Consider the following 27451-nt stretch of genomic DNA (forward strand, 5'->3'; position numbering starts at 1 on the left):
CAGTTAACTTTAGCTTGCTCTCATTGGTCTTTCTTCTCCTGCCGAATAACTTGCTCGCTCCTCCTGGTTGTAGTTTTCCTTCCAGGGTCACCAGTTGTTATCTACCAGCTGGCCCTGTGGGTCTTGTCCTCCTTGCTGCTCCTGGGTTATCTTTTGTTCTGGAACGCAGACGTCCTTGCACCAACCACGTATCTTGTTTTGTTCCCACCGTCACACACTCAGCACTTTACAGTTTCATACTCTCATGCACAAGATGTCTAATGAACTACTTTAAGATCAAACCCTTATGTTCCTTCATTCCCTCTCATGACCTCAGACTACTGAGGTCATCACTCGAATACCTTGTTTTCTTGTTAAACACAAGCTAAAAATCACTAGCCGTAAGCTAAAAATCAGTAAACAATTTAATTCTAGTAGACAATCAGGAGAAAATTTCATACCCTCCCATGGCCCCAGGTCCCTGAGGCCACCTTCACATACTCACATCCCGGAGGGCCACAGCTGTCTCCGCCTCCTGGGGGTCCTTCTGAGGGATCATCATGTACTGGCCACCCGGAGGGAGTGGCCCCAACGTGCGTTCAATTGTCTTAACAGTTAATGATCTGATACATGGAATACAGCAACATCCGCATAACACCATAATAGCGGCAAACACAGCGATAGAAATCAGTACTGATGCAATCAAGCTTTTATATTTGCCAAAGACGTTTAACCAGTCAGAGTACCAACTGGTGTCCACACCTGAGTGCTCCTTCATTTTGTTACTTAGCGTGCGCAGACCCTCTAATGCCTTAGTAAGCCGACCGTCAGGAGACGTATTGTTGGGAATCAGAGTACAGCACTGATCCCCAAAAATACCACAGACTCCTCCTCTTTCCGCTAGCACCATATCTAAACCTATTCTATTTTGGAATGACATAAGAGACGTGGCTGCTAATTGCTCGTGCACTGTTCGGAGTGCCGAGGTGGTGAAGTTCGCCAATCGTTGGACATTGTAGTGGACATAATTAATCCGGTCCACATTTTGTTTACTGTAATGAGCAGGAAAATACTCTCCCATCCTGCCGCCACTTGATTCACCATTTTGTATTCATCAGGGACCCCTCTCGGAACTCCAATTGCATCTATGTACGTGGGGTCTCCTGCATTCAACCATTCTTGCATGTCCTTTTTCCTCCTCACAAGGAAGGGGATTCTTCCCCACCGTCCAATGCCTTCCCAATTTATTCTGGACACGTCTAATGCTGTCACACTAATTGGCATGATCAGCGTTACTAGGGCGCACTTACCTGAGGCATTGGAGGGAAGCCTATCGTACAACACTTTTGCTCCACACCACAGCCAAACATCAGCACGAGCGAGAGGGATTCCTGCTGGCAAAGACACATTTTCATTACACCATGACTCCTGGATATTTCCAATCCCAGGGCCAGTCCCATTTAACTTTAGGCAGGTGAAATTTTGTTGTGCAACATGGGCTTCAAAAATGGGCTTTTTCTTTTCCATATCTGTCAGTGGAAAGGCCAAGTCCAATTTGCTGCACTCTCCTTGGAGAGTCTTGTTATACAGGAAACCAAAGAGACAAGTTTTGGATACAGCAGTTGCTGCCATGATTTTCAAAACTGGTCTCGCACCTAAACATACCAAACAATTTTCGTTAGTATTGTTAGCGGCCTGTTCAGCCATCAGGAGCCAATTATTAGTGACCATAGAAATACCTGTGTGAATCATAAACCAGTCATCCACCGTCGTCATTGTTTTGGCCGTGGTACCCATTTGACGGGTATAATTGTTTAACACTGGTGCTTCCCCTTTTGTCATAGTCCCATTCACACAAATGATAATTGGAAAATATGGATCTTTTCCAGACGAATATGCCCACAACTTAAACACCCAACATGATGTATTTAACACTAACACTTCTTGGTGTGGTGGCGCAATTGACTTATCACCCATTGCAATTGTCAATTTCAATATCTCCCCTTCTTTTCTTAGGAGAATCTTATTATGGAAATACTTAGCAATATTATTCTTTGACGGTGTCCAATAATCACCCGCCTGTGTGGTAACCAAGGAATCCCATCCCCACATTGTCACATGCCCTGTCATATACCACCAATAACCAGGGAACATGTCTCCAGTTACTACCGACATGTCTGCCATCACTGATGTATACCACGCTTCCCGAAACCCTCTCAGTGCCTTTATTGGTATATTTACTTGGGTAGTTGTTTTCGGGGCCACTGTTACTCTCACCGAATTATTGTATGCCCAGCCTATTATCCAAGGCTGGTAGCCTTTTTTCTCCCACTCATTTTCTGACTTCACCTCTCTTCTCCTTCTTGGTTCCTGTGGGCGTACCAAGGGCCAGTCCTGGTACCATGGTTGATAATTGTCCAATTTATCTAACAAATCAAGCCATTGTTGAGTCCAGTTGAAATTTGTCACCCAAGCGTTCACCTGTATCGGTTGTTTATACTTCAGATTTAGCAGTAGTTGTTGTGTCTGTGTCAGCGTCTTACCACCATCTTGCTCTGCTTCATACCATACCGTTCCATTACAGGAATGATACACCCTCACTCGTTCTCCTTTCGCTCCATCACTTCTGCCATCCCGCACCATATGTTCAAACGCCAACATAGTCCACACAAAGCACAAGCCAGCAAGCAAAATAGTCAATAAAGTTAAACATTTGCATCGTCGTCGTCTTGGTTCAGACACTTTCAAGTCCGACTTTGATCCAATTCTCGCCATCGTCACGTTCCCTCTCTTGACCTGCCCGTCCGGGCGGTCAACCTTTATGCTCACCATAGGCAGGCACAAAGTCTGGGGCCTGGCGCAACTGTGAGTAATGGTACCACTTTTGTCCTTTAGTTTCCAATTGGCCGGCGTGTGAAGTTCTAGCCAGAACCCTAAACGGTCCTTTCCAGCGAGGTTCAGTCCACTTCCGGGAAAGCACCCGGAGGTAGACATACGGAGTGATGTCCGACTCCGGTGATGCTGATGACAAATCTGCAACCGCTTTGTCTGCGACCTGCGTAGACACACTGGATACAAGTGAATGAAGATACTTCCAGTATGCAGCGTGTGATAAATCAGGTGTCGGTACGTCAGCTGGCGGGACCAAGGTGGAGGCAGGCCCTGGCATTAGGCGACCAGTCAACAGTTCGAATGGCGCAAAACCTGTTATTTTGTGAATAGTTTGGCGGACGACCAACAGGGCTAGGGGCAAAGCTTGCAACCACGTCATTTTTGTTTGAGCCATGATCTTAGCCAATTTGTCTTTCAAAGTCCTGTTAAACCTTTCAACTTTGCCTTGGCTCTGGGGGTGGTACACACACCCAAAGCGATGCTTCAGCCCCAACAGCGCCTCCACTTTAGCCATTGCTTTGTTGTTAAAATGTGTCCCATTATCTGATCTGATTAAAGCAGGAAAACCATGTGTTGGAATATAATGATTCACCAAATCTTTAATGACTGACGTGGTGTCTTCCCTTGCACACGGATACGCCTCCGGCCAGCGTGAATAAGAATCCACAATGACCAGAAGGAACCGCTTCCCGTTGACCCTGTCAAGCATGTCCGTGAAGTCAATTACAATTTCTGCTCCAGGCCAGGCCACAGGGGAGAATGCTCCTGGCTTGGGTTTCAATGTCGGTCGTGCATTAAATGTTTGACATAATACACAAGCCGCCACAAACTGCCAGACCACCTCCTGCAACCTTGGATGCCACCATTGACGAAGTTTTGGAAACATTGCCTGAGGCCCTATATGTGCCACTGTATGGGCCTCAGTCAACACCGAGGTCATGAGTTGTCCTTCAGGGAGGACCGGCTGGCCTCTAGGTCCCACCCAAAGACCATCCGATCCTTTTAATCAACTCCACTTGACAATGATATATGACTTAATTCACATCACTGTACTCAGGAAATACATCAGCTATTTTTTAATTTAGCCTCCAGCTTTTTTTATTATAACAAATTAACCATAGTGACGGGAGAGCGACATTTCAGAAAACGTGCTTATCTCGGCGAGAAAAAGCGATTTCGGCAATAAAAATTAAAACGCGTGTAAAACATAAACCAAACGTTGAAAGTGGTTATTTCTTCATGTATAATGATCAACGTGATACTCCCTAGCCCCCAACAGCCCTTTATGTAATAACAAATTAACTAGAGTGACGGGAGAGCGACATTTCAGAAAACGTGCTTATCTCGGCGAGAAAAAGCGATTTCGGCAATAAAATTTAAAACGCGTGTAAAACAACAACCAAACGATGAAATTGGTTATTTCTTCATGTATAATGATCAACTCGATACTCCCTAGCCCCCAACAGCCTTTTTTTTCAGAACACTTTAACCAGAGTGACGGGAGAGCGGCATTTCAGAAAACGTGCTTATCTCGGCGAGAAAAAGCGATTTCGGCAATAAAATTTAAAACGCGTGTAAAACATAAACCAAACGATGAAATTGGTTATTTCTTCATGTATAATGATCAACTCGATACTCCCTAGCCCCCAACAGCCTTTTTTTTCATAACACTTTAACCAGAGTGACGGGAGAGCGGCATTTCAGAAAACGTCCTTATCTCGGCGAGAAAAAGCGATTTCGGCAATAAAATTTAAAACGCGTGTAAAACATAAACCAAACGATGAAATTGGTTATTTCTTCATGTATAATGATCAACTCGATACTCCCTAGCCCCCAACAGCCTTTTTTTTCATAACACTTTAACCAGAGTGACGGGAGAGCGGCATTTCAGAAAACGTGCTTATCTCGGCGAGAAAAAGCGATTTCGGCAATAAAATTTAAAACGTGTGTAAAACATAAACCAAACGATGAAATTGGTTATTTCTTCATGTATAATGATCAACTCGATACTCCCTAGCCCCCAACAGCCTTTTTTTTCAGAACACTTTAACCAGAGTGACGGGAGAGCGGCATTTCAGAAAACGTGCTTATCTCGGCGAGAAAAAGCGATTTCGGCAATAAAATTTAAAACGCGTGTAAAACATAAACCAAACGATGAAATTGGTTATTTCTTCATGTATAATGATCAACTCGATACTCCCTAGCCCCCAACAGCCTTTTTTTTCATAACACTTTAACCAGAGTGACGGGAGAGCGGCATTTCAGAAAACGTGCTTATCTCGGCGAGAAAAAGCGATTTCGGCAATAAAATTTAAAACGCGTGTAAAACATAAACCAAACGATGAAATTGGTTATTTCTTCATGTATAATGATCAACTCGAGTCGAGCTCCAGGGAGAGAGGCTGATTTTTCGCTTTTTGAGGCCGACCGACGAACCGGCGCGGGGCGGACTCAAAAGCCCGCAGAGCCGTAGGCACTTAGAAAAGTTTCGCCTTTGGCTGTGAGCTCCAGGGGGAGAGGCTGCTTTTGCGTTATTTCAGGCCGGCTGGAGAACCGGCGCGGGTCGGACGCACAATCCCCGCAGAGCCGTGGGCACTTAGAAAATTTTCGCCAAGTTGGCTCTGTGCGCCTGGTACCTAATATGGAAGTATAGAGGCCGACTTTTGGGCAAGATCACGCCGCGTTAGGCTTCCAGGACCCCGGCTAAGCAATTTTACCGGGCCGCCCGGTTCTTTTTTTGAACCAGCCCGGTTCTTTTTACACTTCCAGCTGGAGCTCAGCAGCGGCTTTTTGTGCAAGATCACGCCGGGTTAGGCTTCCAGGACCTCGGCTAAGCAATTCTACCGGGCCGCCCGGTTCTTTTTTTGAACCAGCCCGGTTCTTTTTACACTTCCAGCTGGAGCTCACGAGCGGCTTTTTGGACAAGATCACGCCGTGTTAGGCTTCCAGAGCCCCGGCTAAGCAATTTTACCGGCCCGCCCGGTTCTTTTTTTTAACCAGCCCGGTTCTTTTTAAACTTCCAGCTGGAGCTCAGCAGCGGCTTTTTGGACAATATCACGCCGGGTTAGGCTTCCAGGACCCCGGCTAAGCAATTTTACCGGGCCGCCCGGTTCTTTTTTTTAACCAGCCCGGTTCTTTTTACACTTCCAGCTGGAGCTCAGCAGCGGCTTTTTGGACAAGATCACGCCGTGTTAGGCTTCCAGAGCCCCGGCTAAGCAATTTTACCGGGTCGCCCGGTTCTTTTTTTAACCAGCCCGGTTCTTTTTACACTTCCAGCTGAAGCTCAGCAGCGTGTAAAACATAAACCAAACGATGAAATTGGTTATTTCTTCATGTATAATGATCAACTCGATACTCCCTAGCCCCCAACAGCCTTTTTTTTTCATAACACTTTAACCAGAGTGACGGGAGAGCGGCATTTCAGAAAACGTGCTTATGTCGGCGAGAAAAAGCGATTTCGGCAATAAAATTTAAAACGCGTGTAAAACATAAACCAAACGATGAAATTGGTTATTTCTTCATGTATAATGATCAACTCGATACTCCCTAGCCCCCAACAGCCTTTTTTTCCATAACACTTTAATCAGAGTGACGGGAGAGCGGCATTTCAGAAAACGTGCTTATCTCGGCGAGAAAAAGCGATTTCGGCAATAAAATTTAAAACGCGTGTAAAACATAAACCAAACGATGAAATTGGTTATTTCTTCATGTATAATGATCAACTCAATACTCCCTAGCCCCCAACAGCCTTTTTTTTCATAACACTTTAACCAGAGTGACGGGAGAGCGGCATTTCAGAAAACGTGCTTATGTCGGCGAGAAAAAGCGATTTCGGCAATAAAATTTAAAACGCGTGTAAAACATAAACCAAACGATGAAATTGGTTATTTCTTCATGTATAATGATCAACTCGATACTCCCTAGCCCCCAACAGCCTTTTTTTCCATAACACTTTAATCAGAGTGACGGGAGAGCGGCATTTCAGAAAACGTGCTTATCTCGGCGAGAAAAAGCGATTTCGGCAATAAAATTTAAAACGCGTGTAAAACATAAACCAAACGATGAAATTGGTTATTTCTTCATGTATAATGATCAACTCGATACTCCCTAGCCCCCAACAGCCTTTTTTTCCATAACACTTTAACCAGAGTGACGGGAGAGCGGCATTTCAGAAAACGTGCTTATCTCGGCGAGAAAAAGCGATTTCGGCAATAAAATTTAAAACGGGTGTAAAACATAAACCAAACGATGAAATTGGTTATTTCTTCATGTATAATGATCAACTCGATACTCCCTAGCCCCCAACAGCCTTTTTTTTCATAACACTTTAACCAGAGTGACGGGAGAGCGGCATTTCAGAAAACGTGCTTATGTCGGCGAGAAAAAGCGATTTCGGCAATAAAATTTAAAACGCGTGTAAAACATAAACCAAACGATGAAATTGGTTATTTCTTCATGTATAATGATCAAATCGATACTCCCTAGCCCCCAACAGCCTTTTTTTTCATAACACTTTAACCAGAGTGACGGGAGAGAGGCATTTCAGAAAACGTGCTTATTTTGGCGAGAAAAAGCGATTTCGGCAATAAAATTTAAAACGCGTGTAAAACATAAACCAAACGATGAAATTGGTTATTTCTTCATGTATAATGATCAACTCGATACTCCCTAGCCCCCAACAGCCTTTTTTTTCATAACACTTTAACCAGAGTGACGGGAGAGTGGCATTTCAGAAAATGTGCTTATCTCGGCGAGAAAAAGCGATTTCGGCAATAAAATTTAAAACGCGTGTACAACATAAACAAAACGATGAAATTGGTTATTTCTTCATGTATAATGATCAACTCGATACTCCCTAGCCCCCAACAGCCTTTTTTTTCATAACACTTTAACCAGAGTGACGGGAGAGCGGCATTTCAGAAAACGTGCTTATCTCGGCGAGAAAAAGCGATTTCGGCAATAAAATTTAAAACGCGTGTACAACATAAACCAAACGATGAAATTGGTTATTTCTTCATGTATAATGATCAACTCGATACTCCCTAGCCCCCAACAGCCTTTTTTTTCATAACACTTTAACCAGAGTGACGGGAGAGCGGCATTTCAGAAAACGTGCTTATCTCGCCGAGAAAAAGCGATTTCGGCAATAAAATTTAAAACGCGTGTAAAACATAAACCAAACGATGAAATTGGTTATTTCTTCATGTATAATGATCAACTCGATACTCCCTAGCCCCCAACAGCCTTTTTTTTCATAACACTTTAACCAGAGTGACGGGAGAGCGGCATTTCAGAAAACGTGCTTATCTCGGCGAGAAAAAGCGATTTCGGCAATAAAATTTAAAACGCGTGTACAACATAAACCAAACGATGAAATTGGTTATTTCTTCATGTATAATTATCAACTCGATACTCCCTAGCCCCCAACAGCCTTTTTTTCCATAACACTTTAACCAGAGTGACGGGAGAGCGGCATTTCAGAAAACGTGCTTATCTCGGCGAGAAAAAGCGATTTCGGCAATAAAATTTAAAACGCGTGTAAAACATAAACCAAACGATGAAATTGGTTATTTCTTCATGTATAATGATCAACTCGATACTCCCTAGCCCCCAACAGCCTTTTTTTTCATAACACTTTAACCAGAGTGACGGGAGAGCGGCATTTCAGAAAACGTGCTTATCTCGGCGAGAAAAAGCGATTTCGGCAATAACATTTAAAACGCGTGTAAAACATAAACCAAACGATGAAATTGGTTATTTCTTCATGTATAATGATCAACTCGATACTCCCTAGCCCCCAACAGCCTTTTTTTTCATAACACTTTAACCAGAGTGACGGGAGAGCGGCATTTCAGAAAACGTGCTTATCTCGGCGAGAAAAAGCGATTTCGGCAATAAAATTTAAAACGCGTGTAAAACATAAACCAAACGATGAAATTGGTTATTTCTTCATGTATAATGATTAACTCGATACTCCCTAGCCCCCAACAGCCTTTTTTTCATAACACTTTAACCAGAGTGACAGGAGAGCGGCATTTCAGAAAACGTGCTTATCTCGGCGAGAAAAAGCGATTTCGGCAATAAAATTTAAAACGCGTGTAAAACATAAACCAAACAATGAAATTGGTTATTTCTTCATGTATAATGATCAACTCGATACTCCCTAGCCCCCAACAGCCTTTTTTTTCACAACACTTAAACCAGAGTGACGGGAGAGCGGCATTTCAGAAAACGTGCTTATCTCGGCGAGAAAGAGCGATTTCGGCAATAAAATTTAAAACGCGTGTAAAACATAAACCAAACGATGAAATTGGTTATTTCTTCATGTTTAATGATCAACTCGATACTCCCTAGCCCCCAACAGCCTTTTTTTTCATAACACTTTAACCAGAGTGACGGGAGAGCGGCATTTCAGAAAACGTGCTTATCTCGGCGAGAAAAAGCGATTTCGGCAATAAAATTTAAAACGCGTGTAAAACATAAACCAGACGATGAAATTGGTTATTTCTTCATGTATAATGATCAACTCGATACTCCCTAGCCCCCAACAGCCTTTTTTTTCATAACACTTTAACCAGAGTGACGGGAGAGCGGCATTTCAGAAAACGTGCTTATCTCGGCGAGAAAAAGCGATTTCGGCAATAAAATTTAAAACGCGTGTAAAACATAAACCAAACGATGAAATTGGTTATTTCTTCATGTATAATGATCAACTCGATACTCCCTAGCCCCCAACAGCCTTTTTTTCCTAACACTTTAACCAGAGTGACGGGAGAGCGGCATTTCAGAAAACGTGCTTATCTCGGCGAGAAAAAGCGATTTCGGCAATAAAATTTAAAACGCGTGTAAAACATAAACCAAACGATGAAATTGGTTATTTCTTCATGTATAATGATCAACTCGATACTCCCTAGCCCCCAACAGCCTTTTTTTTCATAACACTTTAACCAGAGTGACGGGAGAGCGGCATTTCAGAAAACGTGCTTATCTCGGCGAGAAAAAGCGATTTCGGCAATAAAATTTAAAACGCGTGTAAAACATAAACCAAACGATGAAATTGGTTATTTCTTCATGTATAATGATCAACTCGATACTCCCTAGCCCCCAACAGCCTTTTTTTTCATAACACTTTAACCAGAGTGACGGGAGAGCGGCATTTCAGAAAACGTGCTTATCTCGGCGAGAAAAAGCGATTTCGGCAATAAAATTTAAAACGCGTGTAAAACATAAACCAAACGATGAAATTGGTTATTTCTTCATGTATAATGATCAACTCGATACTCCCTAGCCCCCAACAGCCTTTTTTTTCATAACACTTTAACCAGAGTGACGGGAGAGCGGCATTTCAGAAAACGTGCTTATCTCGGCGAGAAAAAGCGATTTCGGCAATAAAATTTAAAACGCGTGTAAAACATAAACCAAACGATGAAATTGGTTATTTCTTCATGTATAATGATCAACTCGATACTCCCTAGCCCCCAACAGCCTTTTTTTTCATAACACTTTAACCAGAGTGACGGGAGAGCGGCATTTCAGAAAACGTGCTTATCTCGGCTAGAAAAAGCGATTTCGGCAATAAAATTTAAAACGCGTGTAAAACATAAACCAAACGATGAAATTGGTTATTTCTTCATGTATAATGATCAACTCGATACTCCCTAGCCCCCAACAGCCTTTTTTTCCATAACACTTTAACCAGAGTGACTGGAGAGCGGCATTTCAGAAAACGTGCTTATCTCGGCGAGAAAAAGCGATTTCGGCAATAAAATTTAAAACGCGTGTAAAACATAAACCAAACGATGAAATTGGTTATTTCTTCATGTATAATGATCAACTCTAAACTCCCTAGCCCCCAACAGCCTTTTTTTTCATAACACTTTAACCAGAGTGACGGGAGAGCGGCATTTCAGAAAACGTGCTTATCTCGGCGAGAAAAAGCGATTTCGGCAATAAAATTTAAAACGCGTGTAAAACATAAACCAAACGATGAAATTGGTTATTTCTTCATGTATAATGATCAACTCGATACTCCCTAGCCCCCAACAGCCTTTTTTTTTCATAACATTTTAACCAGAGTGACGGGAGAGCGGCATTTCAGAAAACGTGCTTATCTCGGCGAGAAAAAGCGATTTCGGCAATAAAATTTAAAACGCGTGTAAAACATAAACCAAACGATGAAATTGGTTATTTCTTCATGTATAAAGATCAACTCGATACTCCCTAGCCCCCAACAGCCTTTTTTTTCATAACACTTTAACCAGAGTGACGGGAGAGCGGCATTTCAGAAAACGTGCTTATCTCGGCGAGAAAAAGCGATTTCGGCAATAAAATTTAAAACGCGTGTAAAACATAACCCAAACGATGAAATTTTTTATTTCTTCATGTATAATGATCAACTCGATACTCCCTAGCCCCCAACAGCCTTTTTTTTCATTACACTTTAACCAGAGTGACGGGAGAGCGGCATTTCAGAAAACGTGCTTATCTCGGCGAGAAAAAGCGATTTCGGCAATAAAATTTAAAACGCGTGTAAAACATAAACCAAACGATGAAATTGGTTATTTCTTCATGTATAATGATCAACTCGATACTCCCTAGCCCCCAACAGCCTTTTTTTTCATAACACTTTAACCAGAGTGACGGGAGAGCGGCATTTCAGAAAACGTGCTTATCTCGGCGAGAAAAAGCCATTTCGGCAATAAAATTTAAAACGCGTGTAAAACATAAACCAAACGATGAAATTGGTTATTTCTTCATGTATAATGATCAACTCGATACTCCCTAGCCCCCAACAGCCTTTTTTTTCATAACACTTTAACCAGAGTGACGGGAGAGCGGCATTTCAGAAAACGTGCTTATCTCGGCGAGAAAAAGCGATTTCGGCAATAAAATTTAAAACGCGTGTAAAACATAAACCAAACGATGAAATTGGTTATTTCTTCATGTATAATGATCAAGTCGATACTCCCTAGCCCCCAACAGCCTTTTTTTTCATAACACTTTAACCAGAGTGACGGGAGAGCGGCATTTCAGAAAACGTGCTTATCTCGGCGAGAAAAAGCGATTTCGGCAATAAAATTTAAAACGCGTGTAAAACATAAACCAAACGATGAAATTGGTTATTTCTTCATGTGTAATGATCAACTCGAGTCGAGCTCCAGGGAGAGAGGCTGATTTTTCGCTTTTTGAGGCCGACCGACGAACCGGCGCGGGGCGGTCTCAAAAGCCCGCAGAGCCGTAGGCACTTAGAAAAGTTTCGCCTTTGGCTGTGAGCTCCAGGGGGAGAGGCTGGTTTTGCGTTATTTCAGGCCGGCTAGAGAACCGGCGCGGGTCGGACGCACAATCCCCGCAGAGCCGTGGGCACTTAGAAAATTTTCGCCAAGTTGGCTCTGAGCGCCTGGTACCTAATATGGAAGTATAGAGGCCGACTTTCGGGCAAGATCACGCCGCGTTAGGCTTCCAGGACCCCGGCTAAGCAATTTTACCGGGCCGCCCGGTTCTTTTTTTGAACCAGCCCGGTTCTTTTTACACTTCCAGCTGGAGCTCAGCAGCTGCTTTTTGCGCAAGATCACGCCGGGTTAGGCTTCCAGGACCTCGGCTAAGCAATTCTACCGGGCCGCCCGGTTCTTTTTTTGAACCAGCCCGGTTCTTTTTACACTTCCAGCTGGAGCTCACGAGCGGCTTTTTGGACAAGAACACGCCGTGTTAGGCTTCCAGAGCCCCGGCTAAGCAATTTTACCGGCCCGCCTGGTTCTTTTTTTTAACCAGCCCGGTTCTTTTTACACTTCCAGCTGGAGCTCAGCAGCAGCTTTTTGGACAATATCACGCCAGGTTAAGCTTCCAGGACCCCGGCTAAGCAATTTTACCGGGCCGCCCGGTTCTTTTTTTTAACCAGCCAGGTTCTTTTTACACTTCCAGCTGGAGCTCACGAGCGGCTTTTTGGACAAGATCACGCCTGGTTAGGCTTCCAGAGCCCCGGCTAAGCAATTTTAAAGGCCCGCCCGGTTCTTTTTTTTAACCAGCCCAGTTGTTTTTACACTTCCAGCTGGAGCTCAGCAGCGGCTTTTTGGACAAGATCACGCCGTGTTAGGCTTCCAGAGCCCCGGCTAAGCAATTTTACCGGGTCGCCCGGTTCTTTTTTTAACCAGCCCGGTTCTTTTTTTAACCAGCCCGGTTCTTTTTACACTTCCAGCTGGAGCTCAGCAGCGGCTTTTTGCACAGTATCACGCCGGGTTAGGCTTTCAGGACCCTGGCTAAGCAATTTTACCGGGCCGCCCGGTTCTTTTTTTTAACCAGCCCGGTTCTTTTTACACTTCCAGCTGGAGCTCAGCAGCGGCTTTTTGGACAATATCACGCCGTGTTAGGCTTCCAGAGCCCCGGCTAAGCAATTTTACCGGGTCGCCCGGTTCTTTTTTTAACCAGCCCGGTTCTTTTTACACATCCAGCTGGAGCTCAGCAGCGTGTAAAACATAAACCAAACGATGAAATTGGTTATTTCTTCATGTATAATGATCAACTCGATACTCCCTAGCCCCCAACAGCCTTTTTTTCCATAACACTTTAACCAGAGTGACGGGAGAGCGGCATTTCAGAAAACGTGCTTATCTCGGCGAGAAAAAGCGATTTCGGCAATAAAATTTAAAACGCGTGTAAAACATAAACCAAACGATGAAATTGGTTATTTCTTCATGTATAATGATCAACTCGATACTCCCTAGCCCCCAACAGCCTTTTTTTTCATAACACTTTAACCAGAGTGACGGGAGAGCGGCATTTCAGAAAACGTGCTTATCTCGGCGAGAAAAAGCGATTTCGGCAATAAAATTTAAAACGCGTGTAAAACATAAACCAAACGATGAAATTGGTTATTTCTTCATGTATAATGATCAAGTCGATACTCCCTAGCCCCCAACAGCCTTTTTTTTCATAACACTTTAACCAGAGTGACGGGAGAGCGGCATTTCAGAAAACGTGCTTATCTCGGCGAGAAAAAGCGATTTCGGCAATAAAATTTAAAACGCGTGTAAAACATAAACCAAACGATGAAATTGGTTATTTCTTCATGTGTAATGATCAACTCGAGTCGAGCTCCAGGGAGAGAGGCTGATTTTTCGCTTTTTGAGGCCGACCGACGAACCGGCGCGGGGCGGTCTCAAAAGCCCGCAGAGCCGTAGGCACTTAGAAAAGTTTCGCCTTTGGCTGTGAGCTCCAGGGGGAGAGGCTGGTTTTGCGTTATTTCAGGCCGGCTAGAGAACCGGCGCGGGTCGGACGCACAATCCCCGCAGAGCCGTGGGCACTTAGAAAATTTTCGCCAAGTTGGCTCTGAGCGCCTGGTACCTAATATGGAAGTATAGAGGCCGACTTTCGGGCAAGATCACGCCGCGTTAGGCTTCCAGGACCCCGGCTAAGCAATTTTACCGGGCCGCCCGGTTCTTTTTTTTAACCAGCCCGGTTCTTTTTACACTTCCAGCTGGAGCTCAGCAGCGGCTTTTTGCGCAAGATCACGCCGGGTTAGGCTTCCAGGACCTCGGCTAAGCAATTCTACCGGGCCGCCCGGTTCTTTTTTTGAACCAGCCCGGTTCTTTTTACACTTCATGCTGGAGCTCACGAGCGGCTTTTTGGACAAGAACACGCCGTGTTAGGCTTCCAGAGCCCCGGCTAAGCAATTTTACCGGCCCGCCTGGTTCTTTTTTTTAACCAGCCCGGTTCTTTTTGCACTTCCAGCTGGAGCTCAGCAGCAGCTTTTTGGACAATATCACGCCGGGTTAAGCTTCCAGGACCCCGGCTAAGCAATTTTACCGGGCCGCCCGGTTCTTTTTTTTAACCAGCCAGGTTCTTTTTACACTTCCAGCTGGAGCTCACGAGCGGCTTTTTGGACAAGATCACGCCTGGTTAGGCTTCCAGAGCCCCGGCTAAGCAATTTTAAAGGCCCGCCCGGTTCTTTTTTTTAACCAGCCCAGTTCTTTTTACACTTCCAGCTGGAGCTCAGCAGCGGCTTTTTGGACAAGATCACGCCGTGTTAGGCTTCCAGAGCCCCGGCTAAGCAATTTTACCGGGTCGCCCGGTTCTTTTTTTAACCAGCCCGGTTCTTTTTTTAACCAGCCCGGTTCTTTTTACACTTCCAGCCGGAGCTCAGCAGCGGCTTTTTGCACAGTATCACGCCGGGTTAGGCTTTCAGGACCCTGGCTAAGCAATTTTACCGGGCCGCCCGGTTCTTTTTTTTAACCAGCCCGGTTCTTTTTACACTTCCAGCTGGAGCTCAGCAGCGGCTTTTTGGACAAGATCACGCCGTGTTAGGCTTCCAGAGCCCCGGCTAAGCAATTTTACCGGGTCGCCCGGTTCTTTTTTTAACCAGCCCGGTTCTTTTTACACATCCAGCTGGAGCTCAGCAGCGTGTAAAACATAAACCAAACGATGAAATTGGTTATTTCTTCATGTATAATGATCAACTCGATACTCCCTAGCCCCCAACAGCCTTTTTTTTCATAACACTTTAACCAGAGTGACGGGAGAGCGGCACTTCAGAAAACGTGCTTATCTCGGCGAGAAAAAGCGATTTCGGCAATAAAATTTAAAACGCGTGTAAAACATAAACCAAACGATGAAATTGGTTATTTCTTCATGTATAATAATCAACTCGATACTCCCTAGCCCCCAACAGCCTTTTTTTTCATAACACTTTAACCAGAGTGACGGGAGAGCGGCATTTCAGAAAACGTGCTTATCTCGGCGAGAAAAAGCGATTTCGGCAATAAAATTTAAAACGCGTGTAAAACATAAACCAAACGATGAAATTGGTTATTTCTTCATGTATAATGATCAACTCGATACTCCCTAGCCCCCAACAGCCTTTTTTTTCATAACACTTTAACCAGAGTGACGGGAGAGCGGCATTTCAGAAAACGTGCTTATCTCGGCGAGAAAAAGCGATTTCGGCAATAAAATTTAAAACGCGTGTAAAACATAAACCAAACGATGAAATTGGTTATTTCTTCATGTATAATGATCAACTCGATACTCCCTAGCCTCCAACAGCCTTTTTTTTCATAACACTTTAACCAGAGTGACGGGAGAGCGGCATTTCAGAAAACGTGCTTATCTCGGCGAGAAAAAGCGATTTCGGCAATAAAATTTAAAACGCGTGTAAAACATAAACCAAACGATGAAATTGGTTATTTCTTCATGTATAATGATCAACTCGATACTCCCTAGCCCCCAACAGCCTTTTTTTTTATAACACTTTAACCAGAGTGACGGGAGAGCGGCATTTCAGAAAACGTGCTTATCTCGGCGAGAAAAAGCGATTTCGGCAATAAAATTTAAAACGCGTGTAAAACATAAACCAAACGATGAAATTGGTTATTTCTTCATGTATAATGATCAACTCGATACTCCCTAGCCCCCAACAGCCTTTTTTTTCATAACACTTTAACCAGAGTGACGGGAGAGCGGCATTTCAGAAAACGTGCTTATCTCGGCGAGAAAAAGCGATTTCGGCAATAAAATTTAAAACGCGTGTAAAACATAAACCAAACGATGAAATTGGTTATTTCTTCATGTATAATGATCAACTCGATACTCCCTAGCCCCCAACAGCCTTTTTTTCCATAACACTTTAACCAGAGTGACGGGAGAGCGGCATTTCAGAAAACGTGCTTATCTCGGCGAGAAAAAGCGATTTCGGCAATAAAATTTAAAACGCGTGTAAAACATAAACCAAACGATGAAATTGGTTATTTCTTCATGTATAATGATCAACTCGATACTCCCTAGCCCCCAACAGCCTTTTTTTTCATAACACTTTAACCAGAGTGACGGGAGAGCGGCATTTCAGAAAACGTGCTTATCTCGGCGAGAAAAAGCGATTTCGGCAATAAAATTTAAAACGCGTGTAAAACATAAACCAAACGATGAAATTGGTTATTTCTTCATGTGTAATGATCAACTCGAGTCGAGCTCCAGGGAGAGAGGCTGATTTTTCGCTTTTTGAGGCCGACCGACGAACCGGCGCGGGGCGGTCTCAAAAGCCCGCAGAGCCGTAGGCACTTAGAAAAGTTTCGCATTTGGCTGTGAGCTCCAGGGGGAGAGGCTGGTTTTGCGTTATTTCAGGCCGGCTAGAGAACCGGCGCGGGTCGGACGCACAATCCCCGCAGAGCCGTGGGCACTTAGAAAATTTTCGCCAAGTTGGCTCTGAGCGCCTGGTACCTAATATGGAAGTATAGAGGCCGACTTTCGGGCAAGATCACGCCGCGTTAGGCTTCCAGGACCCCGGCTAAGCAATTTTACCGGGCCGCCCGGTTCTTTTTTTTAACCAGCCCGGTTCTTTTTACACTTCCAGCTGGAGCTCAGCAGCGGCTTTTTGCGCAAGATCACGCCGGGTTAGGCTTCCAGGACCTCGGCTAAGCAATTCTACCGGGCCGCCCGGTTCTTTTTTTGAACCAGCCCGGTTCTTTTTACACTTCATGCTGGAGCTCACGAGCGGCTTTTTGGACAAGAACACGCCGTGTTAGGCTTCCAGAGCCCCGGCTAAGCAATTTTACCGGCCCGCCTGGTTCTTTTTTTTAACCAGCCCGGTTCTTTTTGCACTTCCAGCTGGAGCTCAGCAGCAGCTTTTTGGACAATATCACGCCGGGTTAAGCTTCCAGGACCCCGGCTAAGCAATTTTACCGGGCCGCCCGGTTCTTTTTTTTAACCAGCCAGGTTCTTTTTACACTTCCAGCTGGAGCTCACGAGCGGCTTTTTGGACAAGATCACGCCTGGTTAGGCTTCCAGAGCCCCGGCTAAGCAATTTTAAAGGCCCGCCCGGTTCTTTTTTTTAACCAGCCCAGTTCTTTTTACACTTCCAGCTGGAGCTCAGCAGCGGCTTTTTGGACAAGATCACGCCGTGTTAGGCTTCCAGAGCCCCGGCTAAGCAATTTTACCGGGTCGCCCGGTTCTTTTTTTAACCAGCCCGGTTCTTTTTTTAACCAGCCCGGTTCTTTTTACACTTCCAGCCGGAGCTCAGCAGCGGCTTTTTGCACAGTATCACGCCGGGTTAGGCTTTCAGGACCCTGGCTAAGCAATTTTACCGGGCCGCCCGGTTCTTTTTTTTAACCAGCCCGGTTCTTTTTACACTTCCAGCTGGAGCTCAGCAGCGGCTTTTTGGACAAGATCACGCCGTGTTAGGCTTCCAGAGCCCCGGCTAAGCAATTTTACCGGGTCGCCCGGTTCTTTTTTTAACCAGCCCGGTTCTTTTTACACATCCAGCTGGAGCTCAGCAGCGTGTAAAACATAAACCAAACGATGAAATTGGTTATTTCTTCATGTATAATGATCAACTCGATACTCCCTAGCCCCCAACAGCCTTTTTTTTCATAACACTTTAACCAGAGTGACGGGAGAGCGGCACTTCAGAAAACGTGCTTATCTCGGCGAGAAAAAGCGATTTCGGCAATAAAATTTAAAACGCGTGTAAAACATAAACCAAACGATGAAATTGGTTATTTCTTCATGTATAATAATCAACTCGATACTCCCTAGCCCCCAACAGCCTTTTTTTTCATAACACTTTAACCAGAGTGACGGGAGAGCGGCATTTCAGAAAACGTGCTTATCTCGGCGAGAAAAAGCGATTTCGGCAATAAAATTTAAAACGCGTGTAAAACATAAACCAAACGATGAAATTGGTTATTTCTTCATGTATAATGATCAACTCGATACTCCCTAGCCCCCAACAGCCTTTTTTTTCATAACACTTTAACCAGAGTGACGGGAGAGCGGCATTTCAGAAAACGTGCTTATCTCGGCGAGAAAAAGCGATTTCGGCAATAAAATTTAAAACGCGTGTAAAACATAAACCAAACGATGAAATTGGTTATTTCTTCATGTATAATGATCAACTCGATACTCCCTAGCCTCCAACAGCCTTTTTTTTCATAACACTTTAACCAGAGTGACGGGAGAGCGGCATTTCAGAAAACGTGCTTATCTCGGCGAGAAAAAGCGATTTCGGCAATAAAATTTAAAACGCGTGTAAAACATAAACCAAACGATGAAATTGGTTATTTCTTCATGTATAATGATCAACTCGATACTCCCTAGCCCCCAACAGCCTTTTTTTTCATAACACTTTAACCAGAGTGACGGGAGAGCGGCATTTCAGAAAACGTGCTTATCTCGGCGAGAAAAAGCGATTTCGGCAATAAAATTTAAAACGCGTGTAAAACATAAACCAAACGATGAAATTGGTTATTTCTTCATGTATAATGATCAACTCGATACTCCCTAGCCCCCAACAGCCTTTTTTTTCATAACACTTTAACCAGAGTGACGGGAGAGCGGCATTTCAGAAAACGTGCTTATCTCGGCGAGAAAAAGCGATTTCGGCAATAAAATTTAAAACGCGTGTAAAACATAAACCAAACGATGAAATTGGTTATTTCTTCATGTATAATGATCAACTCGATACTCCCTAGCCCCCAACAGCCTTTTTTTTCATAACACTTTAACCAGAGTGACGGGAGAGCGGCATTTCAGAAAACGTGCTTATCTCGGCGAGAAAAAGCGATTTCGGCAATAAAATTTAAAACGCGTGTAAAACATAAACCAAACGATGAAATTGGTTATTTCTTCATGTATAATGATCAACTCGATACTCCCTAGCCCCCAACAGCCTTTTTTTTCATAACACTTTAACCAGAGTGACGGGAGAGCGGCATTTCAGAAAACGTGCTTATCTCGGCGAGAAAAAGCGATTTCGGCAATAAAATTTAAAACGCGTGTAAAACATAAACCAAACGATGAAATTGGTTATTTCTTCATGTATAATGATCAAGTCGATACTCCCTAGCCCCCAACAGCCTTTTTTTTCATAACACTTTAACCAGAGTGACGGGAGAGCGGCATTTCAGAAAACGTGCTTATCTCGGCGAGAAAAAGCGATTTCGGCAATAAAATTTAAAACGCGTGTAAAACATAAACCAAACGATGAAATTGGTTATTTCTTCATGTGTAATGATCAACTCGAGTCGAGCTCCAGGGAGAGAGGCTGATTTTTCGCTTTTTGAGGCCGACCGACGAACCGGCGCGGGGCGGTCTCAAAAGCCCGCAGAGCCGTAGGCACTTAGAAAAGTTTCGCCTTTGGCTGTGAGCTCCAGGGGGAGAGGCTGGTTTTGCGTTATTTCAGGCCGGCTAGAGAACCGGCGCGGGTCGGACGCACAATCCCCGCAGAGCCGTGGGCACTTAAAAAATTTTCGCCAAGTTGGCTCTGAGCGCCTGGTACCTAATATGGAAGTATAGAGGCCGACTTTCGGGCAAGATCACGCCGCGTTAGGCTTCCAGGACCCCGGCTAAGCAATTTTACCGGGCCGCCCGGTTCTTTTTTTTAACCAGCCCGGTTCTTTTTACACTTCCAGCTGGAGCTCAGCAGCGGCTTTTTGCGCAAGATCACGCCGGGTTAGGCTTCCAGGACCTCGGCTAAGCAATTCTACCGGGCCGCCCGGTTCTTTTTTTGAACCAGCCCGGTTCTTTTTACACTTCATGCTGGAGCTCACGAGCGGCTTTTTGGACAAGAACACGCCGTGTTAGGCTTCCAGAGCCCCGGCTAAGCAATTTTACCGGCCCGCCTGGTTCTTTTTTTTAACCAGCCCGGTTCTTTTTGCACTTCCAGCTGGAGCTCAGCAGCAGCTTTTTGGACAATATCACGCCGGGTTAAGCTTCCAGGACCCCGGCTAAGCAATTTTACCGGGCCGCCCGGTTCTTTTTTTTAACCAGCCAGGTTCTTTTTACACTTCCAGCTGGAGCTCACGAGCGGCTTTTTGGACAAGATCACGCCTGGTTAGGCTTCCAGAGCCCCGGCTAAGCAATTTTAAAGGCCCGCCCGGTTCTTTTTTTTAACCAGCCCAGTTCTTTTTACACTTCCAGCTGGAGCTCAGCAGCGGCTTTTTGGACAAGATCACGCCGTGTTAGGCTTCCAGAGCCCCGGCTAAGCAATTTTACCGGGTCGCCCGGTTCTTTTTTTAACCAGCCCGGTTCTTTTTTTAACCAGCCCGGTTCTTTTTTTAACCAGCCCGGTTCTTTTTACACTTCCAGCCGGAGCTCAGCAGCGGCTTTTTGCACAGTATCACGCCGGGTTAGGCTTTCAGGACCCTGGCTAAGCAATTTTACCGGGCCGCCCGGTTCTTTTTTTTAACCAGCCCGGTTCTTTTTACACTTCCAGCTGGAGCTCAGCAGCGGCTTTTTGGACAAGATCACGCCGTGTTAGGCTTCCAGAGCCCCGGCTAAGCAATTTTACCGGGTCGCCCGGTTCTTTTTTTAACCAGCCCGGTTCTTTTTACACATCCAGCTGGAGCTCAGCAGCGTGTAAAACATAAACCAAACGATGAAATTGGTTATTTCTTCATGTATAATGATCAACTCGATACTCCCTAGCCCCCAACAGCCTTTTTTTTCATAACACTTTAACCAGAGTGACGGGAGAGCGGCACTTCAGAAAACGTGCTTATCTCGGCGAGAAAAAGCGATTTCGGCAATAAAATTTAAAACGCGTGTAAAACATAAACCAAACGATGAAATTGGTTATTTCTTCATGTATAATAATCAACTCGATACTCCCTAGCCCCCAACAGCCTTTTTTTTCATAACACTTTAACCAGAGTGACGGGAGAGCGGCATTTCAGAAAACGTGCTTATCTCGGCGAGAAAAAGCGATTTCGGCAATAAAATTTAAAACGCGTGTAAAACATAAACCAAACGATGAAATTGGTTATTTCTTCATGTATAATGATCAACTCGATACTCCCTAGCCCCCAACAGCCTTTTTTTTCATAACACTTTAACCAGAGTGACGGGAGAGCGGCATTTCAGAAAACGTGCTTATCTCGGCGAGAAAAAGCGATTTCGGCAATAAAATTTAAAACGCGTGTAAAACATAAACCAAACGATGAAATTGGTAATTTCTTCATGTATAATGATCAACTCGATACTCCCTAGCCTCCAACAGCCTTTTTTTTCATAACACTTTAACCAGAGTGACGGGAGAGCGGCATTTCAGAAAACGTGCTTATCTCGGCGAGAAAAAGCGATTTCGGCAATAAAATTTAAAACGCGTGTAAAACATAAACCAAACGATGAAATTGGTTATTTCTTCATGTATAATGATCAACTCGATACTCCCTAGCCCCCAACAGCCTTTTTTTTCATAACACTTTAACCAGAGTGACGGGAGAGCGGCATTTCAGAAAACGTGCTTATCTCGGCGAGAAAAAGCGATTTCGGCAATAAAATTTAAAACGCGTGTAAAACATAAACCAAACGATGAAATTGGTTATTTCTTCATGTATAATAATCAACTCGATACTCCCTAGCCCCCAACAGCCTTTTTTTTCATAACACTTTAACCAGAGTGACGGGAGAGCGGCATTTCAGAAAACGTGCTTATCTCGGCGAGAAAAAGCGATTTCGGCAATAAAATTTAAAACGCGTGTAAAACATAAACCAAACGATGAAATTGGTTATTTCTTCATGTATAATGATCAACTCGATACTCCCTAGCCCCCAACAGCCTTTTTTTTCATAACACTTTAACCAGAGTGACGGGAGAGCGGCATTTCAGAAAACGTGCTTATCTCGGCGAGAAAAAGCGATTTCGGCAATAAAATTTAAAACGCGTGTAAAACATAAACCAAACGATGAAATTGGTTATTTCTTCATGTATAATGATCAACTCGATACTCCCTAGCCCCCAACAGCCTTTTTTTTCATAACACTTTAACCAGAGTGACGGGAGAGCGGCATTTCAGAAAACGTGCTTATCTCGGCGAGAAAAAGCGATTTCGGCAATAAAATTTAAAACGCGTGTAAAACATAAACCAAACGATGAAATTGGTTATTTCTTCATGTATAATGATCAACTCGATACTCCCTAGCCCCCAACAGCCTTTTTTTTCATAACACTTTAACCAGAGTGACGGGAGAGCGGCATTTCAGAAAACGTGCTTATCTCGGCGAGAAAAAGCGATTTCGGCAATAAAATTTAAAATGCGTGTAAAACATAAACCAAACGATGAAATTGGTTATTTCTTCATGTATAATGATCAACTCGATACTCCCTAGCCCCCAACAGCCTTTTTTTTCATAACACTTTAACCAGAGTGACGGGAGAGCGGCATTTCAGAAAACGTGCTTATCTCGGCGAGAAAAAGCGATTTCGGCAATAAAATTTAAAACGCGTGTAAAACATAAACCAAACGATGAAATTGGTTATTTCTTCATGTATAATGATCAACTCGAGTCGAGCTCCAGGGAGAGAGGCTGATTTTTCGCTTTTTGAGGCCGACCGACGAACCGGCGCGGGGCGGTCTCAAAAGCCCGCAGAGCCGTAGGCACTTAGAAAAGTTTCGCCTTTGGCTGTGAGCTCCAGGGGGAGAGGCTGGTTTTGCGTTATTTCAGGCCGGCTAGAGAACCGGCGCGGGTCGGACGCACAATCCCCGCAGAGCCGTGGGCACTTAGAAAATTTTCGCCAAGTTGGCTCTGAGCGCCTGGTACCTAATATGGAAGTATAGAGGCCGACTTTCGGGCAAGATCACGCCGCGTTAGGCTTCCAGGACCCCGGCTAAGCAATTTTACCGGGCCGCCCGGTTCTTTTTTTGAACCAGCCCGGTTCTTTTTACACTTCCAGCTGGAGCTCAGCAGCGGCTTTTTGCGCAAGATCACGCCGGGTTAGGCTTCCAGGACCTCGGCTAAGCAATTCTACCGGGCCGCCCGGTTCTTTTTTTGAACCAGCCCGGTTCTTTTTACACTTCCAGCTGGAGCTCACGAGCGGCTTTTTGGACAAGAACACGCCGTGTTAGGCTTCCAGAGCCCCGGCTAAGCAATTTTACCGGCTCGCCTGGTTCTTTTTTTGAACCAGCCCGGTTCTTTTTACACTTCCAGCTGGAGCTCAGCAGCAGCTTTTTGGACAATATCACGCCGGGTTAAGCTTCCAGGACCCCGGCTAAGCAATTTTACCGGGCCGCCCGGTTCTTTTTTTTAACCAGCCAGGTTCTTTTTACACTTCCAGCTGGAGCTCACGAGCGGCTTTTTGGACAAGATCGCCTGGTTAGGCTTCCAGAGCCCCGGCTAAGCAATTTTAAAGGCCCGCCCGGTTCTTTTTTTTAACCAGCCCAGTTCTTTTTACACTTCCAGCTGGAGCTCAGCAGTGGCTTTTTGGACAAGATCACGCCGTGTTAGGCTTCCAGAGCCCCGGCTAAGCAATTTTACCGGGTCGCCCGGTTCTTTTTTTAACCAGCCCGGTTCTTTTTTTAACCAGCCCGGTTCTTTTTACACTTCCAGCTGGAGCTCAGCAGCGGCTTTTTGCACAGTATCACGCCGGGTCAGGCTTTCAGGACCCTGGCTAAGCAATTTTACCGGGCCGCCCGGTTCTTTTTTTTAACCAGCCCGGTTCTTTTTACACTTCCAGCTGGAGCTCAGCAGCGGCTTTTTGGACAAGATCACGCCGTGTTAGGCTTCCAGAGCCCCGGCTAAGCAATTTTACCGGGTCGCCCGGTTCTTTTTTTTAACCAGCCCGGTTGTTTTTACACTTCCAGCTGGAGCTCAGCAGCGGCTTTTTGGACAAGATCACGCCGTGTTAGGCTTCCAGAGCCCCGGCTAAGCAATTTTACCGGGTCGCCCGGTTCTTTTTTTAACCAGCCCGGTTCTTTTTACACTTCCAGCTGGAGCTCAGCAGCGGCTTTTTGGACAAGATCACGCCGTGTTAGGCTTCCAGAGCCCCAGCTAAGCAATTTTACCGGGTCGCCCGGTTCTTTTTTTAACCAGCCCGGTTCTTTTTTTAACCAATCCGGTTTTTTTTACACTTCCAGCTGGAGCTCAGCAGCGTGTAAAACATAAACCAAACAATGAAATTGGTTATTTCTTCATTTATAATGATCAACTCGATACTCCCTAGCCCCCAACAGCCTTTTTTTTTCATAACACTTTAACCAGAGTGACGGGAGAGCGGCATTTCAGAAAACGTTTTTATCTCGGCGAGAAAAAGCGATTTCGGCAATAAAATTTAAAACGCGTGTAAAACATAAACCAAACGATGAAATTGGTTATTTCTTCATGTATAATGATCAACTCGATACTCCCTAGCCCCCAACAGCCTTTTTTTCCGTAACAATTTAACCAGAGTGACGGGAGAGTGGCATTTCAGAAAACGTGCTTATCTCGGCGAGAAAAAGCGATTTCCGCAATAAAATTTAAAACGCGTGTAAAACATAAACTAAACGATGAAATTGGTTATTTCTTCACGTACCACGCCGTCGCCCACCAACCCCTTTTCCACCGAGCTGCATAAAACTTTTGAGATCCAGCTTTGATGACTGTGCTTGACTGTCACCAAACGATGAAATTGGTTATTTCTTCATGTATAATGATCAACTCGATACTCCCTAGCCCCCAACAGCCTTTTTTTTCATAACACTTTAACCAGAGTGACGGGAGAGCGGCATTTCAGAAAACGTGCTTATCTCGGCGAGAAAAAGCGATTTCGGCAGTAAAATTTAAAACGCGTGTAAAACATAAACCAAACGATGGAATTGGTTATTTCTTCATGTATAATGATCAACTCGATACTCCCTCGCCCCCAACAGCCTTTTTTTTCATAACACTTTAACCAGAGTGACGGGAGAGCGGCATTTCAGAAAACGTGCTTATCTCGGCGAGAAAAAGCGATTTCGGCAATAAAATTTAAAACGCGTGTAAAACATAAACCAAACGATGAAATTGGTTATTTCTTCATGTATAATGATCAACTCGATACTCCCTAGCCCCCAACAGCCTTTTTTTTCATAACACTTTAACCAGAGTGACGGGAGAGCGGCATTTCAGAAAACGTGCTTATCTCGGCGAGAAAAAGCGATTTCGGCAATAAAATTTAAAACGCGTGTAAAACATAAACCAAACGATGAAATTGGTTATTTCTTCATGTATAATGATCAACTCGATACTCCCTAGCCCCCAACAGCCTTTTTTTTCATAACACTTTAACCAGAGTGACGGGAGAGCGGCATTTCAGAAAACGTGCTTATCTCGGCGAGAAAAAGCGATTTCGGCAATAAAATTTAAAACGCGTGTAAAACATAAACCAAACGATGAAATTGGTTATTTCTTCATGTATAATGATCAACTCGATACTCCCTAGCCCCCAACAGCCTTTTTTTTCATAACACTTTAACCAGAGTGACGGGAGAGCGGCATTTCAGAAAACGTGCTTATCTCGGCGAGAAAAAGCGATTTCGGCAATAAAATTTAAAACGCGTGTAAAACATAAACCAAACGATGAAATTGGTTATTTCTTCATGTATAATGATCAACTCGATAATCCCTAGCCCCCAACAGCCTTTTTTTTCATAACACTTTAACCAGAGTGACGGGAGAGCGGCATTTCAGAAAACGTGGTTATCTCGGCGAGAAAAAGCGATTTCGGCAATAAAATTTAAAACGCGTGTAAAACATAAACCAAACGATGAAATTGGTTATTTCTTCATGTATAATGATCAACTCGATACTCCCTAGCCCCCAACAGCCTTTTTTTTCATAACACTTTAACCAGAGTGACGGGAGAGCGGCATTTCAGAAAACGTGCTTATCTCGGCGAGAAAAAGCGATTTCGGCAATAAAATTTAAAACGCGTGTAAAACATAAACCAAACGATGAAATTGGTTATTTCTTCATGTATAATGATCAACTCGATACTCCCTAGCCCCCAACAGCCTTTTTTTTCATAACACTTTAACCAGAGTGACGGGAGAGCGGCATTTCAGAAAACGTGCTTATCTCGGCGAGAAAAAGCGATTTCGGCAATAAAATTTAAAACGCGTGTAAAACATAAACCAAACGATGAAATTGGTTATTTCTTCATGTATAATGATCAACTCGATACTCCCTAGCCCCCAACAGCCTTTTTTTTCATAACACTTTAACCAGAGTGACGGGAGAGCGGCATTTCAGAAAACGTGCTTATCTCGGCGAGAAAAAGCGATTTCGGCAATAAAATTTAAAACGCGTGTAAAACATAAACCAAACGATGAAATTGGTTATTTCTTCATGTATAATGATCAACTCGATACTCCCTAGCCCCCAACAGCCTTTTTTTTCATAACACTTTAACCAGAGTGACGGGAGAGCGGCATTTCAGAAAACGTGCTTATCTCGGCGAGAAAAAGCGATTTCGGCAATAAAATTTAAAACGCGTGTTAAACATAAACCAAACGATGAAATTGGTTATTTCTTCATGTATAATGATCAACTCGATACTCCCTAGTCCCCAACAGCCTTTTTTTTCATAACACTTTAACCAGAGTGACGGGAGAGCGGCATTTCAGAAAACGTGCTTATCTCGGCGAGAAAAAGCGATTTCGGCAATAAAATTTAAAACGCGTGTAAAACATAAACCAAACGATGAAATTGGTTATTTCTTCATGTATAATGATCAACTCGATACCCCCTAGCCCCCAACAGCCTTTTTTTTCATAACACTTTAACCAGAGTGACGGGAGAGCGGCATTTCAGAAAACGTGCTTATCTCGGCGAGAAAAAGCGATTTCGGCAATAAAATTTA

The sequence above is a fragment of the Syngnathus leptorhynchus genome, unplaced genomic scaffold, assembly GCF_054491065.1.
Source record: "Syngnathus leptorhynchus isolate UIUO unplaced genomic scaffold, UIUO_Slep HiC_scaffold_153, whole genome shotgun sequence".
Classification (NCBI taxonomy): Eukaryota; Metazoa; Chordata; class Actinopteri; order Syngnathiformes; family Syngnathidae; genus Syngnathus; species Syngnathus leptorhynchus.